We start from the raw sequence: 24,502 nt of genomic DNA on the forward strand, positions 1-24,502 counted from the left end.
CCTGAGGTGAGCAGGTCATCTACTAATCGGAAGGTTTGATCCTAGGCTGCTCCAATCTACAGGACAAATATCCCCGGGCAAGATGTTGCTCTCTGATGCATCCCCTCGAGTATGACTGTGTGTGATTGGTTGATAGAAAATACTTAGGTAGAGGTAAGTCCTGTAAAGCACTTTGAGAGTTCAGGTAGAGTTGAAACGCGCTATTTAGGAATCATCTAGTTACCGCTGAAGGTGATGTTTCCTTTCAACTCAGCAACTTCCTCAGGTCTATGAGTAGACCTGAGGGAACACCACAGCGGTAAAAATTCTGTTTAATTAAACATCAACCTGCTGGACTTTTAAAGGGTTCAGAAATCAGCCCGAGCAGGGAGAAATGAATCTGTGCGTCCCGTCAGGTGAACCTGGGCTAATATCAGACTTGCACCAGAAATGAGTAAATGTGGGCTGATATGTTTCCGTGGAGTTTAAATGAATTGTTTCAGAGAAGAAAGATCTGAGGTGAAGTTTCTTCTCCACACAGTTCAGTCATGTATAAAAACTCGTGTCCGGTCTCTCGAATTAACGCTGCATTCAAAGCCCTTCACTCTGCAGCCTTAATTTGGTCTTCCTCTGTTCATCTCCAGCCATCGCTCCTCTTAATTCACGCTCCTCCAAAGCATGTTGTCTCACCTGACAGGAGGGAGAGAATGGTACAGTTTAATTACCAGGGCTGACTTGTAAGTGCTCTGGTGGGGAACTACATGACCGAGCTACAAGAGACAGCTCCGCTCCATCCCATTAGAGCGGGAACAGAAGGAGCCGCTTCCTCTCGCTGTCCCACAGTCCTTCACTCCTCATCCTCCTCACCTTACTCCTCTTTGTTTTTGCTTCCGTGTGCTCTGACGACATCAGGGAAGCGTTTGTGAGATGAGACGGTGACCTCTCACCTGTGATTGAAAGTTGTCAGGTTAAGAACACAGAAAGAGGCTGACGGTACAAAAAATAGCTTTTAGGCTCATATTCCCTCCAACATGTCACTCTATGAGGAGGAGGAGGAGGAGGAGGAGGAAGGCGGGATACTGGCACCTAATTACAAGGAGCACACTCAGCTGCTTTTATCAGTAATTGGACTATATAGGCCTTCATTATAATTTACTTTCTCCCCCAAACTGTGATAATGCAGACAAGCAGAACTGAGTGGGCCTGTTAGTGGCCCAGAAACTGACACCAGTTAATGGTTAATTATAATGACTAAATTAAAGGAGTGACGGTGAGAGAGCCCAGGCACTTCATTTAAGAGGATCACTATCAGAGAAAACTCCCGAGTTCAAAGAAGAAGACGAAGAAGAAACCTTTATTTTGGAGCCTTTTTATTGGATGCTGTCGCATTATTACTGAAAACATTTTCTCTCGGTGCATCTCACTTTAAACACTGATTTAGAAAACACACACACACGCTAACGAGCAGCAAACATGCCGCAGCTGCAGTTAACCCTTTGAACCCTGCACTATTTCACACATAACAGAGGCACCGCACAATAAATGAGAGTAATAATGATCATTAAAACTGATTGATTTTTAACAACACTGCAGGGATGATCATTTTAAACTCACCGGGGTCACACCAGCTCCAATCGGAACATTTTTACAACATTTTCAGATCAGCCCTCTGCGATATGCAGAAACATATTAGAAATGATCAGCGACAGTCAAACACAGTTCCTAGTTACAAATATAATTAGAATACAATCTGGAAACTTCAGATCAGACCCACTAAACATTGGACAGACGTGCCGATTATAGACATCTGTTCTGGACATCGATATGACGTCCAAACGAGGAGCACAGAAATGATTTAGTCACACAATTGGAACGTCTGACCGTGACCCAACCTGGACGTCAGTTTCAACATTTAAACTTTGGAGCGGGTCGTTTTTTTGGAAATCTACGACAGGTGCAGGGAATTTACATCATTAATGCATTTATTTTTGTTATTTAAAAATATCTATGTTGTTGTTATCAACATGAAATATGAATAGAGCTCATTTGTAAACAAACACGGTTTATTTGGATTAGCCTGTTGATTTATTCAGTACAAGTTTCTTGTTTTTCTTTAACTTTAATTTGTTTCAATTAATCAACTTTTTCTTAACCAGGTTAAAACTGTCAGGTATTAAAATGTGTTGAAATATCAAAAACATTTAAAGTATTTAGAATAAAAATTGGAATTCCCTTTAAAAAGAGTAAAATGTGTTCAATAAGTTTAAAAGGGCATTTGCATCCTGTAGGTGTGCTGTTTTAATGTGAGGAGCTTTGTAAGAGGAGGCGAATGTGGCTGTGATCGATGGCAGGACGGAGAGATTATGTGACAATGTGCATGTATGAACTGGACTATCTGCACGGCGGTCTTTGGCGATGAGCACATTTTGCAGACTGTCTGTGAGAAGCTGGATATATTTCTGCTCCACATCCAGCGAGCAGCTGCTCACTTTTGTTTCAGCTTAGAAGCCTGCGCCATCGCAGATGTCCGCTGATCGCTCTGCACTCCTTCACACATAACTGTTTCTAAACAGAAAACACGCCTCCACCCTCTGCAAACATGGGACTACAGAGCCTCTGGAAGCATTCAAAAAACCATGTCTAAAATGGCCACCGTGGAAGCAAAAGCTAAGTACATAGAACATGGAAACAAGACTTCCAAAATAAACAGGAAACATTACGAGACGCAGAGATGACATAAATTTAACCAGCACCACAGAGACATAAAGCATGACGGGTAGACATGAAGCAGGGAGACTTAGAACAGGGGAGAAGACGCAAAAGGATCTGCAAAGCAAAGGAGTAACACAGCAATCTAGGCATCGTAGCACTTAATAAGGTAAACTAAACACAAACCAGAACACGAATAGAAAACAAAATACAATAAAACTCAAACACTGGGTCACACGACCCGGTACCGTGACAGACGTTCAGTAGCCTCGTGTTACAAAACAACCACTGCAGTGGAAATTTCAGATGCACGTGGAGTGAGGGCAACTTGCCAATCAACACAGTCTTCCATGCGGGGAAGAGGATAGGAGTCAGGTTTGGTCACACTGTTCACTTTTCGGAAATCGGTACAAAAACGTGGGGTTTTGTCTTCCTTCGGCACAAGAAGGCATGGGGAACTCCAGGCACTAGAACTCCGGACAGAAAAGTGCGCGTTTCGTAGGGTTCACACGATAAGCGTGTTGTTTGATCGGAGGGTGGTCACCTACATCTATGTCATGTTCGAGGACAGTAGTGTGAGACGGAGTGTCAGCAAACAGGGATGGGTAAGTATTGATCAGAGAGCACACATCGTTCTGGGCAGCGACGTCTAAATGTTTTAGGTGGGATTTTAAATTATCCAATGTTTCTGAGTCGGGAGCAACCCTCAGCACAAACGAAAACTAAGCCATCACTTTCTGGGCTATACTGAGACGGGGACGCTGGCACAACTACCGGCACGGCAGATGGCGCAGCGGGGGATGAAGAGGAGTTTACTCTGCATCACGAACAAAATAAGGCTTCATCAGATTAACATGACACACACGACGTTTTCTCCTAAGGTCTGGGGTACCTATAACATAATCTGTGTCACTCAGTTTCTCTTGAACAGTATAGGGCCCACAGAACTTTGCCTGGAGAGAGGATCCAGGAATGGGTAGGAGAGTCAACACTTTGTCACCCACTTCAAACTTTCTCTGCACGGACTTTTTTTTATCAAATTTCCTTTTCATTTTCTCCTGAGACGCGGAAAGAGCCTCGCGTGCAGTTTCGCATGCTTTATGCAGATGCTTCCTAAAACAACTTACGTAATCTAATACGTTCTGCTCGGGGATGGCCGTGTCGGACAGATATTTCTCTTTAAGCAGCCGCAGGGGACCACGCACTGTGTGTCCAAACACCAGCTCGACGGGACTGAAACCCGTGGACTCCTGCACACTCTCTCTCACCGCTAGAAGGAGAAGTGGCAGACCCTCGTTCCACTCTCTTCCTGACTCGAGGCAGAACTTCCTCGTCATGGCTTTTAATGTTTGGTGGAAACGCTCAAGCGCACCCTGTGATTCGGGGTGATACGCACTGGATTTTTGATGCTTGATGGACAGCGATTTTAAGACCTGAGCGAAAATCTTGGACATGAAGTTTGACCCTTGGTCCGTTTGAACTGATTTAGGCAAACCGAAGGTGGAGAAAAAGTTTACTAATGCTCTGACGATGGCTTTGACTTTGATACTGCGTAACGGAATAGCCTCGGGGAAGCATGTGGCGGCGCACGTCAAAGTCAAGATGTACTGATGTCCTGACTTTGTTTTTGGAAGCGGACCTACACAATCAATGATTATGTGCTCAAATGGCTCCCCTAAAGCCGGGATTGGATGCAATGGCGCGGTAGGAATAACCTGGTTGGGTTTTCCACTGACCTGGCAAATGTGGCAAGAACGGCAGTACTGGTTTACACCAGACTTCAAACCTGGCCAGAAAAAGTGACGCAGAATGCGATGGCAAGTTTTCCTAATTCCTAAATGTCCGGAGAAACTGTCATGTGCGAGGCTGAGTACTTGGGGTCGGAATTTTTGCGGTACAACTACTTGTTGAAATACATTCCAGCCAAGATCACCAGATGAGGGAGGATGCCATTTACGCATTAACACGTTATTTTCAATGCTGTAGACGTGGGGGCTCTGATCGCTGGAATTTGTGGCGAGTAAACATTTGGCCAGAGTTGGATCATTCTGTTGCGCATGGACAAAATCTGTTCTGTTTACCTCAAAAGACAGGTCGGGTGTAGCAGGTAGCATTTTATCAGACACACATTTTTCAGCTTTTTCCACAGGCAGTTCAGCTTTCTCAGGAACAGCTTCAGAACATAGAAAAGAGTCAGACAAGTCAACATCACCGTATTTGCCCTTGTGGGCGCGCGTGACAACACAGGCAGGAAAAACAGAGGGCAGACTGTCAGCAGCAGGTTCAGAAACAAAAACAGAATCATCAACGGGGTTTTCAATTACCTCAGGGATTGGGAAAACTTTTCCGTTGGCTAGATCGCACCCCGACTGTTACCGGGCCCGAAACGAGAGGTGACTGTAGGAAAACTCTGTGCAGAGGAGCTCGTAACACACTCATTTTCACTCCCCACACGAGAACATCAGCACCACAAAACGAGTTACTTGAAAAAGGCAGCGCGCTTTCCAAAATGAGAGACTGGGCAGCCCCAGTGTCACGCAAAATTACAATCGGCACGCGATCCTCCTCTTTCTCAGTTAGTGAGACGAACCCTTTTGAAATATAGGGCCGGTAACTGCTGTCAAGACTGTCATTTCCTGGTTCATCACTGACGGGATTAGGAGTAGAAACCAACCGAACGAACCCAACACTTTTTGGTTTTTTCGATGTTTGAGTTTGCTCTTTGCAACAAAGTGACAGACAACTATCAATGAGATGGCCAGTATCATGGCAATAAAAGCATTCGTCATGGGAACCGGATCACGCTTAGGAGAAACCCTCAAACTCCTCGCAGGTTTAGACAACGGAGCACATTCACGGCGCACAGCTGAAAACGTAGCGCGATGGGTCAACACAAACTCATCTGCGAGAACAGCAGCTTTAGACAACGAATCCACCTTTTGCTCATTGAGGTACACAACAACACTTTCTGGAAGACGCGTTTTGAATTCTTCCAACAGAACCAATTCTCTTAGCTGAGCAAAGTCCTTCACTTTACTTGCAGCTAACCACTTATCAAACAAGAGTCTTCTCCCTGGCAAACTCTACATGTGTGTCGCTGGCAGAATTTTCACATGACCGAAACTTCTGGCGATATGCCTCAGGAACTAGCTCATAAGCCCTTAAAATAGTGGATTTCACAATTTCATAATCCAGACTGTCATCAATGGATAAGCTCGCACACACTTCCTGTGCTTTCAACACCAATTTACACCGCAACAACAAACTCCACACATCCTTGGGCCATTTTTAAGTGGTAGCGATGCGTTCAAAGGCATTAAAGTAAGAGTCAACCTCACTTTCTCTGAAAGGTGGCACTAAAGCAATTTGCTTGCTTGCATCAAACTGGTCAGAGGAGAATGAATCAGAAGTTTTACTCACAATTTTACTCACTGGGGTAGAGGTAACATTGCATTGTCTGGAGGGATCAAGCTCCATAGCCCTTATGCGGAGATGCATAAGCTCAACTTCTTTGGTTTTCGCCTCAAGCTCCACCTCTTTCAGGCGAAGGGTGAGCCTAAGATCCTCCGTAACCAATCCTGGTAATGTTCTGGTCGGGCTAACGTTTGGGACCTGAATGGCAGCAGGAGCCTCCACCCCTGGTGTCACCCGTCCACTGGCAGCTTGTGGGATGGTTGCAGCAGCTTCTGCTCCCACATCCACCACCAAACCTCCAGTCGCATCAACCGGCCGAGGTTTCAACTTCGCAATTACCCCTTTGTCCAACAGCTGTGCTGTCAGACACTGCTTAATTTCTGCCTTCTTAGCATTCAAAGGCACACTAACATTAAACAAACTTGCCACCAACAACAAATCTGCCTTTGTGCATCGATCCAACTTATCCATGGTGGGTTGCAGTGCAAAATCATCCACGTCAAAAGTCATTGCGGCTAGTTTACCCCCAACACTACAAGAAAACTGCCAACCAAGAACTGTAGGCAACCTACAAAACACAACGAGCAAAAAGAACGGCAAAAGAAAAGAGCGGACGAGCCCCCACTTTATGTTACGCCCCTGTCTAGGGGTACAGGAACGTAGCATAAGAGTTAAAAAAGGAAGTGACCCCGCCCTGGTCCCCAAAACCACACACAGAAAAACCAATTTCTTAGTGAACGGTGGTTTATTTGTCTACACTGAAAATGAAGCTCTGGGGTGAACAAAGGCCAAAATAACAAACAAAACAAGCTAAGTCAGGAGAGGTGTTGTCTAAAACTCTATGTGAAACAAAAGCCAAACAAAAGACAAATGCTACACCTAACTCCCTAACTGAAATAAACAGGAGAAAACAGTACAAGGAAAAATAAATAGGCAGCTCTGTTTCAGTGCTATTTACAAGTGAAAAGTAATGTACACACTATATACAAAGCTCGGTAAGTCACGAGAATCTCAAACACGAATGTCACAGGTTTTAGAAGCCAGGGTCAGGTCTGCTGCTGCTGTCAGTGGCTGCCCCGGGACAACTGCTGGTGAGGGATTTTCAAAGCAACCACATGATCAGGGGACCAATCAGCAGCCGTCAGCTCCTCCAATCAGGGACCTGCAGAGACTTAAAGACACAGACAGGCAGAACAAAAACCAGCCACCAAGACACATTATGGCCAGGGCCGTAACACTCCTGTAATGGAAGAAGTTAATTCACTGCTGTGGGACATTTATGGAATTGGACTAAATAATTTCTTCTATAATTGGAGTGTTTTTGTGCTGTGAAATAATCACAGGTCATGTGACTTATGAACGTCTGATTCATCTCAAACACCATCAGCTACTAGTCCACGGTGGTCACGCGACTCCTGCACACTTCGAGGATCAGTGAGTATCAGCAGGTAGCGCTCACTTGTTTCAGCTGATCTGGCAGTCAATAAGAACGCGGCACGTCAGCGCTCCGACAGGATTTCTGCGAACATGCTCACCGCCAACCCCATCAAACTCAAACACGACTCACCATCACACACACACCGTCATCTAAGAAGACACTTGATGTGTATTATCATAATCGTGAGATTACATGTGTACTTTTACAGATTTTACCACTTGAAGTGTGAGGCGTGTGTGACACGGTTAAACACACACACACACAGTAAATCTGAGGCTTTGTGTCTCTTCGGTCCCTCTGAGCTGAGTCGCTGCCCCACCAAGGTAATCTTCATCATCATCTTCATCACTAAGCTGGATCAGAATCATCCATCCTCATGAAGAAGAGGCAGCCCTCCTGTGGCACACACACACACGACGGCGCTCCTAAAATCCGCTGCACCATCAAAGGCACCGCCTGTCTGTCAGTCATGTGATTACGGGCTGAGTGACGGCGGTCGGGTGACACTAAGCGGTCGCCTGAATGCACCTCCGTCAGGCCTGGCAGGACGGCATGACACCGGGGGCCGGGCCGCGTCCCTCAGGCTCGGGATTAGCCTCAGCAGCTGCCATCTGAGCGCCACTGTGCTCTCACTCACTCTCACACACACACACACACACACACATCGTTATGAGGAAGGCTTCGCTGCACAGACACACACACGTATGAACATGTTTAAATACGACATCAGCAGAAAATTCGTCTTCACTCTTTTTCTGCTTCATTAATAATAAAACATCATTACTGTGTTTGAAACCAGTTCAGCTGAAAGTAAACCTGTTTTTTTACAAACGTTTTTCCAAAACACAAAAATGTCTTTTTTGTTTTCAACTATTTAAATTAACTTAAATCTGAGAATCTGTTTTCTTTGTCTTTTTGGACAAAAAAAACTTTTCATACATCCACATGAGCACAGGCTAAAAACAGCATAATGTTAATATATTAATATTGGCAATATATTAATATACGGGCTGGTAGATGTTTACAGGTGAGCTGCAGGTTCACCTGAGCGTTGAGGATATATTTCCATGGAAACTGATTTGAAGACCATTCCCATCTGCCTGGGATGTTTTCACCTCATGTCACATGACCTTTCTCTGAGACGTGTGGGCGGGTCACACAGTCCACCTGAGGGGTGTCTGCGTGTCATAAATGGAGCCGATGAAGGTGAAGCGACTAGCACGTGCACAACGAGCAGTCATCAGGCCTCGTTTCCCCTCCCAATGACCCCCCCCCGCTCCTGATGTTAACACCTACCACACCGTCACACCTCCCCCCCCCCGTAACCCCGCTCACCTGGCAAACTGCATATCTTCAGCTTACTCAGCAGAGTCAAATGCCAGCCTTGTCCTCCCCCGTGCACTCACATTCACGCCTCACCTGCCTCCTGGAAATGGGATTGTCTGGGAATCTCGCCTCGTCCCTGATGGGATAATTGAAAACCGAACTGCAAGGACAAATATGAGGAAGACAAATGCCACATGTTCTTCTGCAAACTCTGCTTATTCACACACTGCCCGTTGATTTGAAAATGAGATCTAACCGTCCGTGTTTCCGGAGGTCCTTAAAAAAGTCATCTGCATGTTTGAATACCAGAGTAACACCTCTGCTTCCTGACCAAGAGATGCCCCAAAACTCTCATTTACTGACTCTGACAAAGCAGATAGTTAAAAACTCTCACCTGATGAGTATGAACAGATGTATGAAGCTGTGAAAACACCACAGCAGACTTTTTCTTCTGTTAATTATCTCCATCATCACCATGGTTTTATTTACTCCTGAAACCGCCGGTGCTAACTGCAAAGTTCAAACGTGTCTGCTATGAGGAAAGCACCTTTTAACGGCACACCATGGTGTGTGTGCTTTCAGCCGTGGAGGGCAGGTAGTAACATAAAGTAACAGGTGTCTTTATTCACCAGAGCAACAACATGGAACGAGACACCACAGGAAACCAGCCTTCAAAGTAAAACAGGAAATGACCAAAAGACAACAAAGACGTGAAGAATGACTTGGCAGGAAGTCAGAGACAGATGGAACCAGAGTTACTATAAATTTGTATTTTCTAATTAGTTTTTAATTTTATTTGACTGTTTTTTTTGCTTTTTGGGCGGCAGAGGCAGTATTTAGGTAAATTTGGTCCAGGTGCAATAAAAATAATGACCCTTTAGTGAACTATAATAACCTTGAAAGGAGAAGGACTGCAGGGGTTAGAATAAAACCGAGAGCTCCAAACAGGAAGCAGAAGCTCAGCATGACCACAATAATAAAATCCAAAGTACTGAGACAGAGTTTACCTCCTGGTTCTGAATAGTTGCCTACTGAGCAAAGTCTGATTCTACCTGCAGACGGGTCGCCTGGTGAGAGCAGGTTAAATGTAATAGAATAACCTTTTATCATCGTAGGGCTACAAAACAATTCTGCTTATTTTTCAAAGCTCTGTCTGAGATTCTGAATAAAGCTCATTAATTTTTTGAGGTTATTAATTCCATTAAATTATTTTAAATACAAAAGACAAATGTATGAAAATAAAAACGTAGCATCGTTTACTGATTATTATTATCAGCCCCTCCCTGACCGCGGCGTCGCTCTAAACCCGGTCCGTAAACGCTGCTTCCAGGTGTAAAGGTGTTTCACTTGTTTGTTCTCTGAATATGCAGATTGAAGGGATGGAGGGCAGCAAAATTTAGCCAATAATTCAATTTGTTCATCGCAAACTGTTTTTGATTTATATCAATTTCACGGCTTCCATCAGGTGCCACATCACAGAGGAGGGTAATAACCCAGAAATAACCTCGTTATGGAGACAGCGCTGCAGTGTGGGCACAATGAACTCCGAGCTGAAGAATTAGTGACCTGGAAAGTGGCAGCGAGAGTTAATGGCATTAGCTCCATCAGACACTCGGAGTGAGAGCGAATCATTTACAGTGCTGCTGCACAGGAAGGATCCTCTGATGGCTCATTGTTCTTGTTCTTATTTCACTGTTATTATTATCAGAGATGCAGCTACTCCTGCTATTGTTTTCAGTCTAATTAGAAGAGACGGGGGATGCAGAGCAGGCTGCTAATTATTTCCCTTCATGTGTTTTGAGATCGCGTTTTGGGGTTTGATGTGGACTCGCAGATCCTGCGTAACCTGCTGACAGGCTTTCCGCAGGTACGCCGTACAATGCATTTCTCTCGTGACGACATATAACGTGGAAACAGCAAGTGACTGTTTGCCTCGAAGCATGAAGCCCACCCCACCTGTCTGCTCCGCTTCACCTCAGAAATGTTTCAAATATTGAAATCTGTGGCTGTTCCTCAGTAATCAGGTCTTTGATATCCAACATCAATAGAACTTTGATATACGAGGCTGGCTTGATGAGCACAGAGAACATTAAAAATATGTTTAATTAGCATTTCAAATCAGCCACGCTCAACTAAAAAAGAATATACAATAAAAGAGAAATACGGCCGAGTGCGCGTGTGGGGGCGGGCGAACAAATTAGTCGTGGGTTAGACGAACAAAGAGCCGGCCCTCAGAACAAAGCGCCTGTTTTAGCCTTGTGCCGTTCACCTTCTGACGCCAAACCAATCAAAACCCTCCTCCGGGCCCCTTTCTCTGATTTCTTCATCACTCTCGCGCAGGAAAATATTCCGTCTCTAATTAATATGACCTTATGAAATTTTAATGAAGCCCGAGCCCCTCTTTGAGCGTGCAGTGGGGAGCCTTGAAGTACATGTGTCAGTATTTGCTCTTAGCTGTGAGGAAGAAAGGGGAGAAAATGTGACTTTGGTCTGTGATGAATAACTGATGTACATTTTAACCTATTTATTTCATTTTGATTCAAATCCTCAGATCACACAGAGGATTGACAGATCAACACTGCTGGGGTAAAATGACTGCTCTTCCCTTTTATATGTATTTTTGGAGCTGTAATGCCACGCCAAAGAGGAAGTTAAGATTTCAAACTGTTCAAAGTGAATTTCATATGAGGTGTAATTCAATGGAAAATATAAAACGTCAGTCTCAATTCTGCACTGCGAGAAGAGAGAGAATCTGCACACGCTGGTGATTGGCTGAGCGTCTTCTCTCCTTTTCTTGTCCGTTTTCCTGCTTTCTGAGGCAAAGATCCAGACGTCTTCACATCAGCGAGTAGCGATCACTCTTTGAGCTTCGCTGTGCGCTGCTGAAGGTTTAATGAAAACGTGTTTCTGTGAACCATCTCACGGTGGGTTTCTGCAGCTGATGGACGAGTCAAAGTGTCTGTTGCAAAAGTCTGCACTGGTAGTGAAGCAAGAACTTAGCTTGGAGGTGAAGCTGTGCAGTTAGACCTGCCCTCACCCTCAAGTTGTGGGTAGTGTCTGACAGAAGGATTACACAGTCATCTCCAGGAGGTGTTTAGGATTAGCATTGGACATAGTGTGAGGAGCTCGGTCATTCAGAAGGAGCTCACAATACACCTGCTACCCCACCACATCCAAAAGGAGGTGGTTCAGCATTAGCACACCTCATGATTGTTTCATGTCCATCTGGGACAGACCTGTCTCTGGCTTGGGAACTCGTCCCAAAAGAGCTGTAAAGGGAGCTCTGGGGGTCTCTGTTTAGACTGCTGCAACCATGGACATGGATAAATGCTGGAAGTTAGATGGATCTAAACAGTATGTTAAGCTTATTTTTTTATATTTTATTTTTACCATCATAGGATTTCATGATAGGGCTTTTTTTTAGGGCTCTTTTTTTTTTTTTTTATCATGTTAAGTGTGCAGCTGTCTTCAGCTGGGAGTCTGAAGGTGCCATATAAATAAACTGCTTGCTTGCTAACACAGTCTGGGGGTCAGACTGTGTCACCTTTTCAAAGTCAGTACATCAGATCGATCTGATTTGTGAAGACTGGACTGTCTGAAGACAAAAACACTCTTTACCTTCAATAAACACAAAACAGTAATTCTGAATAAAATGCAACTGAAATATATAAGATCAAAGTTCTACTAAAATAATGAATCATTAAGGAATGTGCCAATTAAATGTCATTTGACCAGATTCCAGTAAATGCAACAATTTAATTTGTACAGATGTAATAAAATGCGATGGAAAATGTACATGATTAAATTAAAGTCAGCGTTTTTCCAGTGTGTGACTGGGATCAAGGAGTAGCCCATCCACTGGATTATCCTGAGTTTTAAAGTTGGCGTTGCATCAGTTCTTCAGACATGTTCTCACTTTCCTCAAAGGCTGATGGGAAAATTGCAGCTGATCAGACTCATGTGCAGCAACACGTTTGCTTTTATTTCTGATCAGTGTCGATCAGTGTGCTTGTGTTCAGAATCTCATTCGACTGCATTAAAAAAAGAGGAGAATCCAGGAGAGGCAGAAGGACGAAGACACGTTCACAGCTCTGAAAACCTCAACAATCTGGACGTGGACAGATGATTAACGGTGCTGCAGTACTTTTGTTTTCTCACATTTTTTGCTTGCTGCTTGTCCAGTTTTATAGCATCATAAATAACCGTGTCAGCACACAGAGGCCAACACTCACACCTCTCACAGCATGTCATGTGACTGAGCGCAAAACACAGCTGGTTCATTTCAGAGCCATAAAACTCTGAGCTGCAAGAGTCAAACTTCAGTGTGACATGTTCAGATTATTAACTACCCACTGCTCTGTGAGACACACACACACACACACACACACACACACACACACACACACACACACACCTCCCATCCAAACACTGTCGTGAGCTTTTGCGTTCATTACTATGTCTAATTATTTGCTGCATACATTCACACCTTTAATTGGCTTTTGGGTCTGCAGCTGTCACACTTTCTGTGTGTGTGTGTGTGTGTGTGTGTATGTGAGTGCTTCGTGATGAACACGGCATTCTGTTTTTGTGTGTCTGTGCTGGCCAGGTCAGAGTGGGGTCAGAGGTCAAAAGACACCATATTGCATGCGTGTAAGGAGAGAACACTGTGCGCCGTCAGCGGGTCAAAGTTGAAATGTTTGCATCTGAGTGAACGTGCAGATAATCGGAGCTTAATTAACAACATAGTAACGAAGACCTGAGTGTACAAACACGACTTTAACATTCAGGAGGAGAAAAGCGGTTTTGGGACAGAGTTGAGAGCTTTTATGTCCCAGTGAAATGAACACTTGGATAATGCTGCAGAATAACTGCCCTCACCTGTTTCAGTGCTGACACTTTGTGCTGTTTGTTGATGTGGGCACACGACTTGGACTGGTGCTGCTGGAGTTTTAACAGCTCACACAGTAAATCATGTTACAATCTTTGTGGCCTCATATCTCGTTTAATTCATAGATGTTGGCCACACTGCACATTACATTATTTCCTAATGTGATGCTAATAAATTACAGACATGAATTATTCTCCTCTGAGTTTCTAAAAGTGAAGAGTCAGTGTCGACTACAGCTTCATCCCCATCAGATGGTCCTCTCAGACTACTGACCTGCTCAGAGTAGCTTTCGTTTCATGGAACCATCCAACATGCCCTTCATCAAGGGAAAGACTAAAGCACGAATCCGTGTACAGAGAGCGGCCCTGAGCTCCGCAGAAGAAGGAGAAACAGTGTGGCACAGCTGGAGTGGCATCCACCCCGAGCCTCACTGCCACTCTCTCTGAGGGTTCATAATTGATTTAGCCAGCAGGTGATAAAGATCGATGTCAGTCTGCCCGGGCAGCGACACCAGGAGCGTCGCAGTGGCATCGTGTGGCGGGAGACGGCAGCCTATTATGGAGGCGCAATCGAATATTTGTAGCATCCGGACACAGTCGTTCTTTATTCATGCTAATACGAGTATATTAAAGAAGCTAAACAGGGTTAGTGCTCCATCACTCACAGGGGGAATCAGCCGCGGCATTCATCACAACCTTGGCTACGACTCCCTCGGCCACAGACACCACGCTAACTGACACGCTGACGGGGTAATGGGCTCTGATTTGTATGCATGCGGCCGCCTTTGTCATTTCTTTGCGGTCTCTTTGCAAATAATGCACAATTTGAGACTTGAGTTAAAGAAGGTTGTGAACCACATGCGGCGTGCGATCCCTGCGTGGACTCTGGCCGTTATCGACGACGCTCACCGACAGAGAGAGTCTTCATTAGGCAAACACTGATGTGTGTGATGGATCTCTGCTGCGAGGAGTGCATGAACAGCAGCAGCAGCAGCATCCGCTCCTTCAGCCCATAAAACCACATATATTATGTTTTAATACCCGCTTATAAAGGAAAACATAAAAATGCAAAATGCAATATCCCCGAGCTGTCAGTTTGATAAACAAAGCTGAATATTGATCTGTCTCTAAATTGGAGCGCGGGGGGGAAACAATAATGTTAGATTCCCTCTAACATGAAATTACATGCTGAAACAGAGTGCGTGGTGCTGTGGCCTGTCAGCATGCAGCCGCTCAGCACTTCCTCAAACACAGAAAAGCAGAATAAAACGAGGCTACAGAGTGACGACACCATGCTCGACAAATCCAATAATCCACGTGACGATCCTCTAAACTGAGGACAGCAGCAGCAGGCAGCTGATTATTATTTAACGATGACTTCCAGTCAGCGATGATGGTGCGAGGTGAGCATGAATACAGCTGAGTTTTAGCAAAGTGTGAGGCAAAGGAAGTAAACTCCATGTTTTTAATGTTCTTTCATTTTGGATGTGGGAGAGGAGCAGCGTGTGAACTCATCATAGTCCTCTCACACTGCAGGCTTACTTGTTGTTCCTAGAGTATTTAAAAGTAGAATGGGAGGCAGAGCCTTCAGTTTTCAGGCCCCTCTTTTGTGGAACCAGCTTCCAGTTTGGATTCAGGAGACAGACATTATCTCTACTTTTAAGATTAGGCTTCAAACTTTCCTTTTTGCTAAAGCATATAGTTAGGGCTGGACCAGGTGACCCTGAATCCTCCCTTAGTTATGCTGCAATAGGTGTAGGCTGCCAGGGGATTCCCATGATTCACTGGGTGTTTCTTCTTCACTCACTATGTGTTAATAGACCTCTCTGCATTGAATCATACTTGTTATTAATCTCTGTCTCTCTTCCACAGCATGTCTTTATCCTGTCTTCCTTCTCTCACCCCAACCAATCACAGCAGATGGCCCCGCCCCTCCCTGAGCCTGGTTCTGCTGGAGGTTTCTTCCTGTTAAAAGGGAGTTTTTCCTTCCCACTGTCACCAAACTGCTTGCTTATAGGGGGTCATATGACTGTTGGGTTTTTCTCTGTATGTATTATTGTAGGGTCTACAATATAAAGCACCTTGAGGAGACTGTTGTTGTGATTTGGCGCTGTATAAATTAAATGTAATTGAATTGAACTGAATGACAGGCTAGCTTGCATACTATGAGCAGAATGGCTGCACAGAAACAAATCAGCTCATGTGAGCTTGCATGAGACAGTTTGCATTGTGGGTAATATACAAGGAGAGCACACCTGTAGTAAAAGGACCTGAGTCTGGTTGTTTTCAGCTCTGCTGCTGCTACATTTCAGTGGATGTGTCTTGTTCTCGTTACAGCGTCCAGCTTTTTTCAGAGACTGTGAGGATGTGCAGTGCGTTTTTATGCATACAATTAGAGTCCTGCAAAGCGACAAACAGAGGTTTGTTAGCAGGGGGATAAATTTGGCATTTTTAATCCTTTCTCAAATAAAGCTTAAGTTTGTTTGTGTGCAGCCAAAGAGGATTCTGGGACCACAATGATCAGCCTGCATTTGGAATCAGTATTCTCTTGCTGATAATGCTGCCGCAGACGAGTTTCTCTGCGATCAGTGTGGGCAGCAGGTTACGCTGACAGGTCAAACACTCGGAATCCATCTGCTAGCATCTCTGAGCTTTGTTCTTTTTAACCTCCGCATATTTCGGTCTGACACCAGTTTATGAAACGTCTTGTTCTACCGTCTGATGGCTGTCTAAGTCGATTTGTCAGGAACGCCCGAGGTGAAGCAATAACAAACTGTATGCTAACTCCCCCGTTTGAAAAAAATCTGCCTCTCTCTAACAAGGCATACAGCCCATACCTAGAGAGTTAGCGCTTCACGTCTTCGACAAATAGACTTACACCTCTCCCTCCATCTCCTGCTCGCCGAGAGCTCGGGGAAAGCAGACAACCATCTACTCTCCTCCGTCTCTCTATATTAAATCGACCAATCAAGGGGTGTCAGTCATGCATCCCAGCTCGCCGCTGACAAGTTGGCAGTTGCGATGCAAGAGCGGTTCATTCATTCTGATGACACTCTGCCAATATCTGCACGGTGGAAGCTGCACATTTCTGCCTCTTAGTCAGAGGAAACCGATTCACAGCCGACAGAGAGGGAGGGAGAGGGGCATCGGAGCGAACAGAATTAAAAGCTTCGACTGTAAGTTTCCCTATCCAGGGTGTCTGACTCGCCAGTTTGAAGTGTGACTGATAACACAGGAGGAAAGTTTACAGAGAAAACAGCTCATCTTCCTGCCAGCAGAGCTCAGTCTTTAACGTCTGTGCGCGCAGGTCATATTGACAGCCGAGCCGACTGTTTGGGTTTGTTGTAGAAACTCGGGGGCATATTGATGTAGCCGGGAGGGCGCCGAGGCAGAGAGAGGGCTGCTCACTGGGCCTGAACTTCTACCGGAGGGGGCCCTTTGGGGCTGCAAACATCACCGATAACCATGAACACAAAACCACCATGACGCTGACTCTGAATCTGCTGCGCTTTATTTCTGCAGCTTCTTTGTCAGTGACGAGCAGCAGAGCCACCAGCTCAAACCGCGACAGAACTTCTTACCCTTAATAAAAGCAGCCAGCACAGACATTAGGCGGTCCAGTTTATGATTTTTTCAAAATCCTCCTTCAGTAAATAATAAAGAAACAAAAACCAGTCGGGCTCTACAGTGAGCAGAGAGAAGACGTCAGGCTGCCCTCGTAAAGTCTGTTCCTGATTGTTTGTTCAGAGACACTCAGACCAGCGGCCTGCTAGAGGTCATTTTGTAGCTCTGACAGTGCTCATCCTCTTCCTCCTTACACAGAGGAGCAGATACCAGTCCTGCTGATGTCTTCTTCTTCTATGGCCCTGTCCAGCTCTCCTTGAATGAGTGCTTATCTCCAGAGCACTCTGGAAATCAGACTGAGGCAAAGGTTTGTTTTCCAGAAGACAATGATCCTAAGCACTCAGCAAAAACAACAAAGGAGCAATTTTGGGAACACTCTGTGAATGTCCTTGAGATGCCCAGACTCAAACCCAATTGACCTACTCTGACTGTCTTCCACCTGTCACATGAATTCTGTTCTTAGTGATTTAGGAATAAATGCATGAACTAGTTTTTCACTCTGAGACAGGTTATTTATAACTTCAGAGGCGTTGCACAAATGGAAGAAAGCAGTCCTACATATTTGTTTAATATGTGCATTGAAGGACATGTCCTGGTCAAAAATGACTCCAAGGTTCCTCACAGTGTTACTGGAGGCCAAGGTAATGCCATCCAGAGTAAGAATCTGGTTAGATACCATATTTCTAAGATTTTCAGGGCCTTCTGAATGGTTAAAATTTTATTTGTAAAGAAGTTCATGAAGTCATTACTAGTTAACATTAAAGGAATGTTTCGGGCAGTAACGCGTTACTGTAATCTGATTACTTTTTTCAAGTAACGAGTAAAGTAAGGCATTATTATTGCCAAAAAGTAATTAGATTACTGTTACTTTCCTGTAAGCAAGCTGCATTACTGCGTTAGTAAACCGTGACTTTGTAAGTGTCTCTTGACAATGACGTAAGCGCGTGCAACATTCGTGGTAACAGACGTGTGCAGATCAACAATAGATAATATATGGAGTGTGGGAGAGAGTATGAGCGTGCAGTGTTTAAAGCGTGGAAGTAATCACATTATTTTGAGTTTGATTCCGTAAAAAGTGACAAAAACATTAGCGTCCACTGTACACTCTGTTTGGGAAAAAAAACTTCTTTTTACAGCGAAAACCCCCCCTAAACTTCTGAGCAAGCACCGAGCACGCTGCGACGGGAATGTGACCTTCACAGAGATCCTCCCACTGACATGACCGCTGTGGGCAAACCTCCACCCGCACCACTCCTGCTAAACAGGTGACAATAGATTTAAGAGTGACAGGACTCAGGGCAGCTGAGTCTTTGATTTTATTTATTTTCTGCTGTGTTTTACTTGCATCTATTTGAAAGAGTGAGTGTAAACACAAAACATAATTTTATTTTATATGATGGAATATGCAGAAAATAGGTTTAAATGTTAAACACGTTTCTTCAAGTCAAAGACTGTTACATATAATTTAATTTTTGCTTGATGCAATGTGCATACAATTAAAAGATTAAGACTAATAATACAAGAAAAAAGAGATTTCACAAGATTTAAAAAGAGACTTTTTCATTTAATTACATTTTATATGATGGATTATGCAGAAAAAATAGAAACGCCCTGAAAGGTCTATTGCTTTATTACCTATTCAGGTTGTGTATCTTGTTTTTAAACAGTAACTAAGTCACATTTTCTATCAGTCGGGCAGGGATAGCTCAGTAGATAGAGTGGTGGCCCCATGATCAGAAGGTCGGGGGTTCAAATCAACCGAACGGCTACACTGAGGTAACCCTGAGCAAGGTACTGTCCCTACACACTGCTCTGGTGGCTGCCCACTGCTTCACTGAGTGAAGGGGTTAAATGCAGAGAGGAATTTCGCCACAATTTAAATTGCTATTAAGTAACCCATTACTTTTGAAAATAAGTAATCACCAAAGTAACGGGATTACTTTTTGGGAGAAGTAATCAGTAATTAGTTACTAATTATTTTTTTCAAGTAACTTGACCAACACTCATGATGAATAGTAAGATGTTCTAGCTTTAAGGAGGGCTTTCTTATAAGTCAACAAACTATTTCCAGGCTAAATTATCATCTTCTAAATTTGTGACACGTCATTTCCTCTCCAGCTTACGAGTTATCTGCTTCAAGGTGCACGTTTGAGAGTTACCAGGAAGTCAAGTTCTTCTGATTTGAGGCCTTATTTTTCACAGGAGCTACAGTGTCCAGAGTCATATCAACAAGTTAATGCTTGCATTAGCATCAGGACTGTAGTTCTGACTCAGCTGCTGATATTATTATGTTTTGATTTAAACAGATGTGTTTTAAAAATATAAAAGGGGTACTTATTAGAAAAAAGAAACAAGGTCGCAAATCCCCATTGGCTCCAGAGCCCTGAGCTGGGTCAGTAATCTGTCCATTCGTATTATACATAAGCACGTTCTGACCACACGAAGAAGAAAGTAAACTCTGAAACTTTAAAGTCACCGGGACTGAATCCTCAGAGAATTAGCTGTTAAGCAGTAAAAAATAACACCTATTGGAAAACGTATGCGTCTAAACGCTGATAATTGTGTTTTTCCACACAGAATGTTCTTTAGCTCTGTGATGAGTTTAGATGCTTCGCCTTTAATGAGAGACCTGTCCCAAGTGGGGCTAAGCATTCTGGGTAAAACAGCTAATTAAGTGGCAATTAACCAGTGCTGTCTGCCAGAAAAACTGAACACAAGCACGACAATTTAGCTGGAATGCACCCAAATGGGTGCTTGTTAGTTGGACCAGCACGGCATCAGCTGAAAAAAGGTTTTCTCCCGAAACGAGATTAGAAAATTAGGAAGAGCTCTGATCTTTGACTTTGGTCATCTGAAATGATAAAAGACTAAAAATCAGGTCAAACGAAGTGAGAGCAAAAAGCGGACGCTGAATGGGAGATGCACGTTTGGTCTAAGTGGGATTCATCGGGGCCCTAACGCTGGCTGACAGAGTGTGTGATGTTTTCCTATCTTTCATTATCGGGCAGCACGCCCGGCTGCCAGGCATTACCTGCTGATGGCCGAGCACAGCGCCGAGCCGATAGACGGATGGATGGGATCAATGATGAATGTCTGGCAGGTGCTTTGTCAGCGAGGAAGGTAATCTCAGACCCAGAGGACAAAAAGAGAAACTGGACAGGGATGCCACCTCGAAACTCGACCTGCCCCAGAACCAATTAAATTACGGTGCTAAACATGGCGTTAACGAGGCTGCTGTTACAGGCGTCAGTCACCTGTAACGGCAGCCCACGTCACTTTGGTATCAGCTGCGTCTAATTTAGAAAAATACCCATGGAGGAGGTCCATCTCCTCTCTCATACACGATGACTGATAGATCCAATACCTCTGGAATCAGATAAAACTTTGACAAATGGCCCCACACCAGCCCGAGCGGCGCTGTGAGGACAGCAGTGCGGCGAGGGCCGGCTGTGTCCACGCTTAGCCGCGTCCCTCCATCCCATCGCAGCAGCTTTGATCAATGAGGCCACAGTTCAGACGCACACACGGAGACAGGTCCGAGGCCGCCAGCTGGTGATTAAAGGCCTCACAGGATATTGCTTTCCTACATTTCAACCTACACCCAAAAAAAGCTTCACGAAGCTGAGAGAACACCGTCCTCCCTGCACCGCCGAACAGCCCTCCGTCTCTTCTGGTGATCGGGATTGTGACTGCATGTAAATCTGGACTGATCAGCAGCATGAGGGATTTCACTTCTTCCTCCTGCTCTTCCATCAAGACAGCAGTGCTCCAGCTTCACATTAATCACAGTCAGGCTGATCAATCAAACACAGATTAGCACGATGCATCACCTGACATGGAAATATAACCGCATGCTACTAACTGGCCTTCTCTACACGGAGACACATCTGGAAATGTTGTGTCACTCAGGAAGATATGCTCTTCATCATCACAGAGACGGAGATTTCAGAAGGCAGCAGCTCTTTACATCGTAGAGCAGATTTCCCGTTCTCTCCTTAAACACGTCTGGAACGACACAGCGGGATGTTAATCCCAGATCTCAGCCTGCGATCCTCAGGTGGGTCCTGAATACGAGGTGATTCTGTTCACCTCTTTTAAATCACCTCTGAAAGCTCACTTATAGACTTTATGTGATTTTAACTTTCCTTTCGTCATCTTGTATTATTTTTAAACTCTGAACCTTTGAATGTAATATTAATATACCATGAGTCTATTTGAGTGACTACACAAGCTTAGTCATGAAAATTTACATATAGTTCTTGCACACATAAAGAGGCTCCACAGCGCCACCTACATAAAACCTCTGTTTCATGCAGAATGAAGGTTGGTACATACAGGGTGGGCCATTTATATAGATACACCGTAATAACATGGGAATGGTTGGTGATATTAAAGTCCTGTTTGTGGCACATTAGTATATGTGAGGGGGCAAACTCCTCAAGATGGGTGGTGACCATGGTGGCCATTTAGAAGTCGGCAATCTTGGATACAACTTTTGTTTTTTCAATAGGAAGAGGGCCATGTGACACATCAAACTTATTGGTAATGTCACAAGAAAAACAATGGTGTGCTTGGTTTCAACGTAACTTTATTCTTTCATGAGTTATTTACAAGTTTCTGATCACTTATAAAATGCGTTCAATGTGCTGCCCATTGTGTTGGATTGTCAATGCAACCCTCTTCTCCCACTCTTCACACACTGATAGTAACACCGCAGGAGAAATGCCAGCACAGGCATCCAGTATCCGTAGTTTCAGGTGCTGCACATCTCGTATCTTCACACCATAGACAATTGCCTTCAGATGACCCCAAAGATAAAAGTCTAAGGGGGTCAGATCGGGAGACCTTGGGGGCCATTGAACTGGCCCACGACGACCAATCCACTTTCCAGGAAACTGTTCATCTAGGAATGCTCGGACCTGGCACCCATAATGTGGTGGTGCACCATCTTGCTGGAAAAACTCAGGGAACGTGCCAGCTTCAGTGCATAAAGAGGGAAACACATCATCATGTAGCAATTTCAAATATCCAGTGGCCTTGAGGTTTCCATTGATGAAGAATGGACCCACTATCGTTGTGCCCCATATACCACACCAGACCATCACTTTTGTTGTTCCAACAGTCTTGGAGAGATCCATCCAATGTGGGTTAGTGTCAGACCAATAGCGGTGGTTTTGTTTGTTAACTTCACCATTCACATAAAAGTTTGCATCATCACTGAACAAAATCTTCTGCGTGAACTGAGGGTCCTGTTCCAATTTTTGTTTTGCCCATTCTGCAAATTCTGTGCGCCGATCTGGGTCATCCTCGTTGAGATGCTGCAGTAGCTGGAGTTTGTAAGGGTGCCATTTGTGAGTAGCTAATGTCCGCCGAAGGGATGTTCGACTAATGCCACTCTCCAGTGACATGCGGCGAGTGCTACGCTGTGGGCTCTTGCTGAATGAAGCTAGGACAGCCACTGATGTTTCTTCATTAGTGACAGTTTTCTTGCGTCCACATTTTGGCAAATCCAACACTGAACCAGTTTCACGAAACTTAGCAAGCAGTTTGCTAACTGTAGCATGGGAGATGGGTGGTCTCGTAGGGTGTCTTGCATTGAAATCTGCTGCAATGACCCAGTTACTGCGTTCACCAGATATCAACACAATTTCGATCCGCTCCTCACGTGTTAACCTCTTCGACATGTCAATGGCTGTGAACAAAGAGAAACTTGTAAATAACTCATGAAAGAATAAAGTTACGTTGAAACCAAGCACACCATTGTTTTTCTTGTGACATTACCAATAAGTCTGATGTGTCACATGACCCTCTTCCTATTGAAAAAACAAAAGTTGTATCCAAGATGGCCGACTTCTAAACGGCCACCATGGTCACCACCCATCTTGAGGAGTTTGCCCCCTCACATATACTAATGTGCCACAAACAGGACTTTAATATCACCAACCATTCCCATGTTATTACGGTGTATCTATATAAATGGCCCACCCTGTAGATGTTAGATGCCAATGTGTAAAGACAGCCTGAATCCTCCTTTTTAAAGTAAAGATAGAGTTTGGGGAATGTTTTTGCCATTTCCACGTGTTATCTTTTAAAAACATTCATACTGTCAGCATCATGTCCACGTGAACTCCACAGCGATGTTTCGATTGTTGTATTTTAATTTGTAAAGTTTTCCAGTTTTGGTGTGAGAGCTGGTTGCACCGTGAACTCTGATGTTTTAAAACATGTTGTGGATTTTTCTTCTTTTGTAAATTATTATTATTATTATTATTTTAATTTAAAAACTTTGATGGAAACTCTAACATTAAACTTTCAGTCCTGTGGTGCTACAGGGTTCACGTGTGGATCTAGCCTCTTTTTTCATTTCCTCTAAACGCCTCCTCAGCCAAAGAAAACAGTTATTCATAAAGTCTCTGTGAGTTCAGACGTCCTTGTCAGAAGACAGCGTTTGATGCTCTGACTGTAAATGTTTGAGTCAAATGTGAACATTTGATAAACGTACAGTTTTGGAATATGTGTCAGAATACAGTCAACCTTAAATGACCTGTAAATGAATGAATATACTGTATCAGTAAATCCCTGAAGGGAACCTCACTTCGTACAGTTGGTTGTTGGGAGGGGAATTATTATGATGTGACACATCAAATATTAACAGTGAGGCTAGTCAGAGAGAAAACTTTCTTATAAAGGTGTGGAAGGAGAATGTTGCTTTAAGGACAAAGTTAAAGTTATTAGTGATTATTTTTAAGAGATGAACCATTAAACTTTGATTCATTTTTAAATGTTTTTTAACATCATGAGAATGATAATGAAGGTGAATATTTTGTCCTTCTTCCTTTTCGTGAGTTCTGTTGTTATGTGTGTGCCCACGTCGGGCTGCATGTCTTTAATGTGCTGCATTTAAATTTGAAGTTAAAGTGTAAATACGGTAAGATTCAGTTTAAGTGGGATCTAACGTGCTGCAGCCAGGAGATCTCAGTGGAGCCTCAGCAGGAGTTAAATCCTTCATGTGTTTCTCGTGGCGTGGAAGCTCTCGCCTGTGGCTGCGGTATGTATAATGTGGCGTTAGTCACCAGCTCATCGCATTTGACACGTCTCCAGCGTGAGGGAGATTAATGCCTCGTA

This window comes from Pelmatolapia mariae, linkage group LG1 (genome assembly GCF_036321145.2).
Source record: "Pelmatolapia mariae isolate MD_Pm_ZW linkage group LG1, Pm_UMD_F_2, whole genome shotgun sequence".
NCBI classification, from domain to species: domain Eukaryota; kingdom Metazoa; phylum Chordata; class Actinopteri; order Cichliformes; family Cichlidae; genus Pelmatolapia; species Pelmatolapia mariae.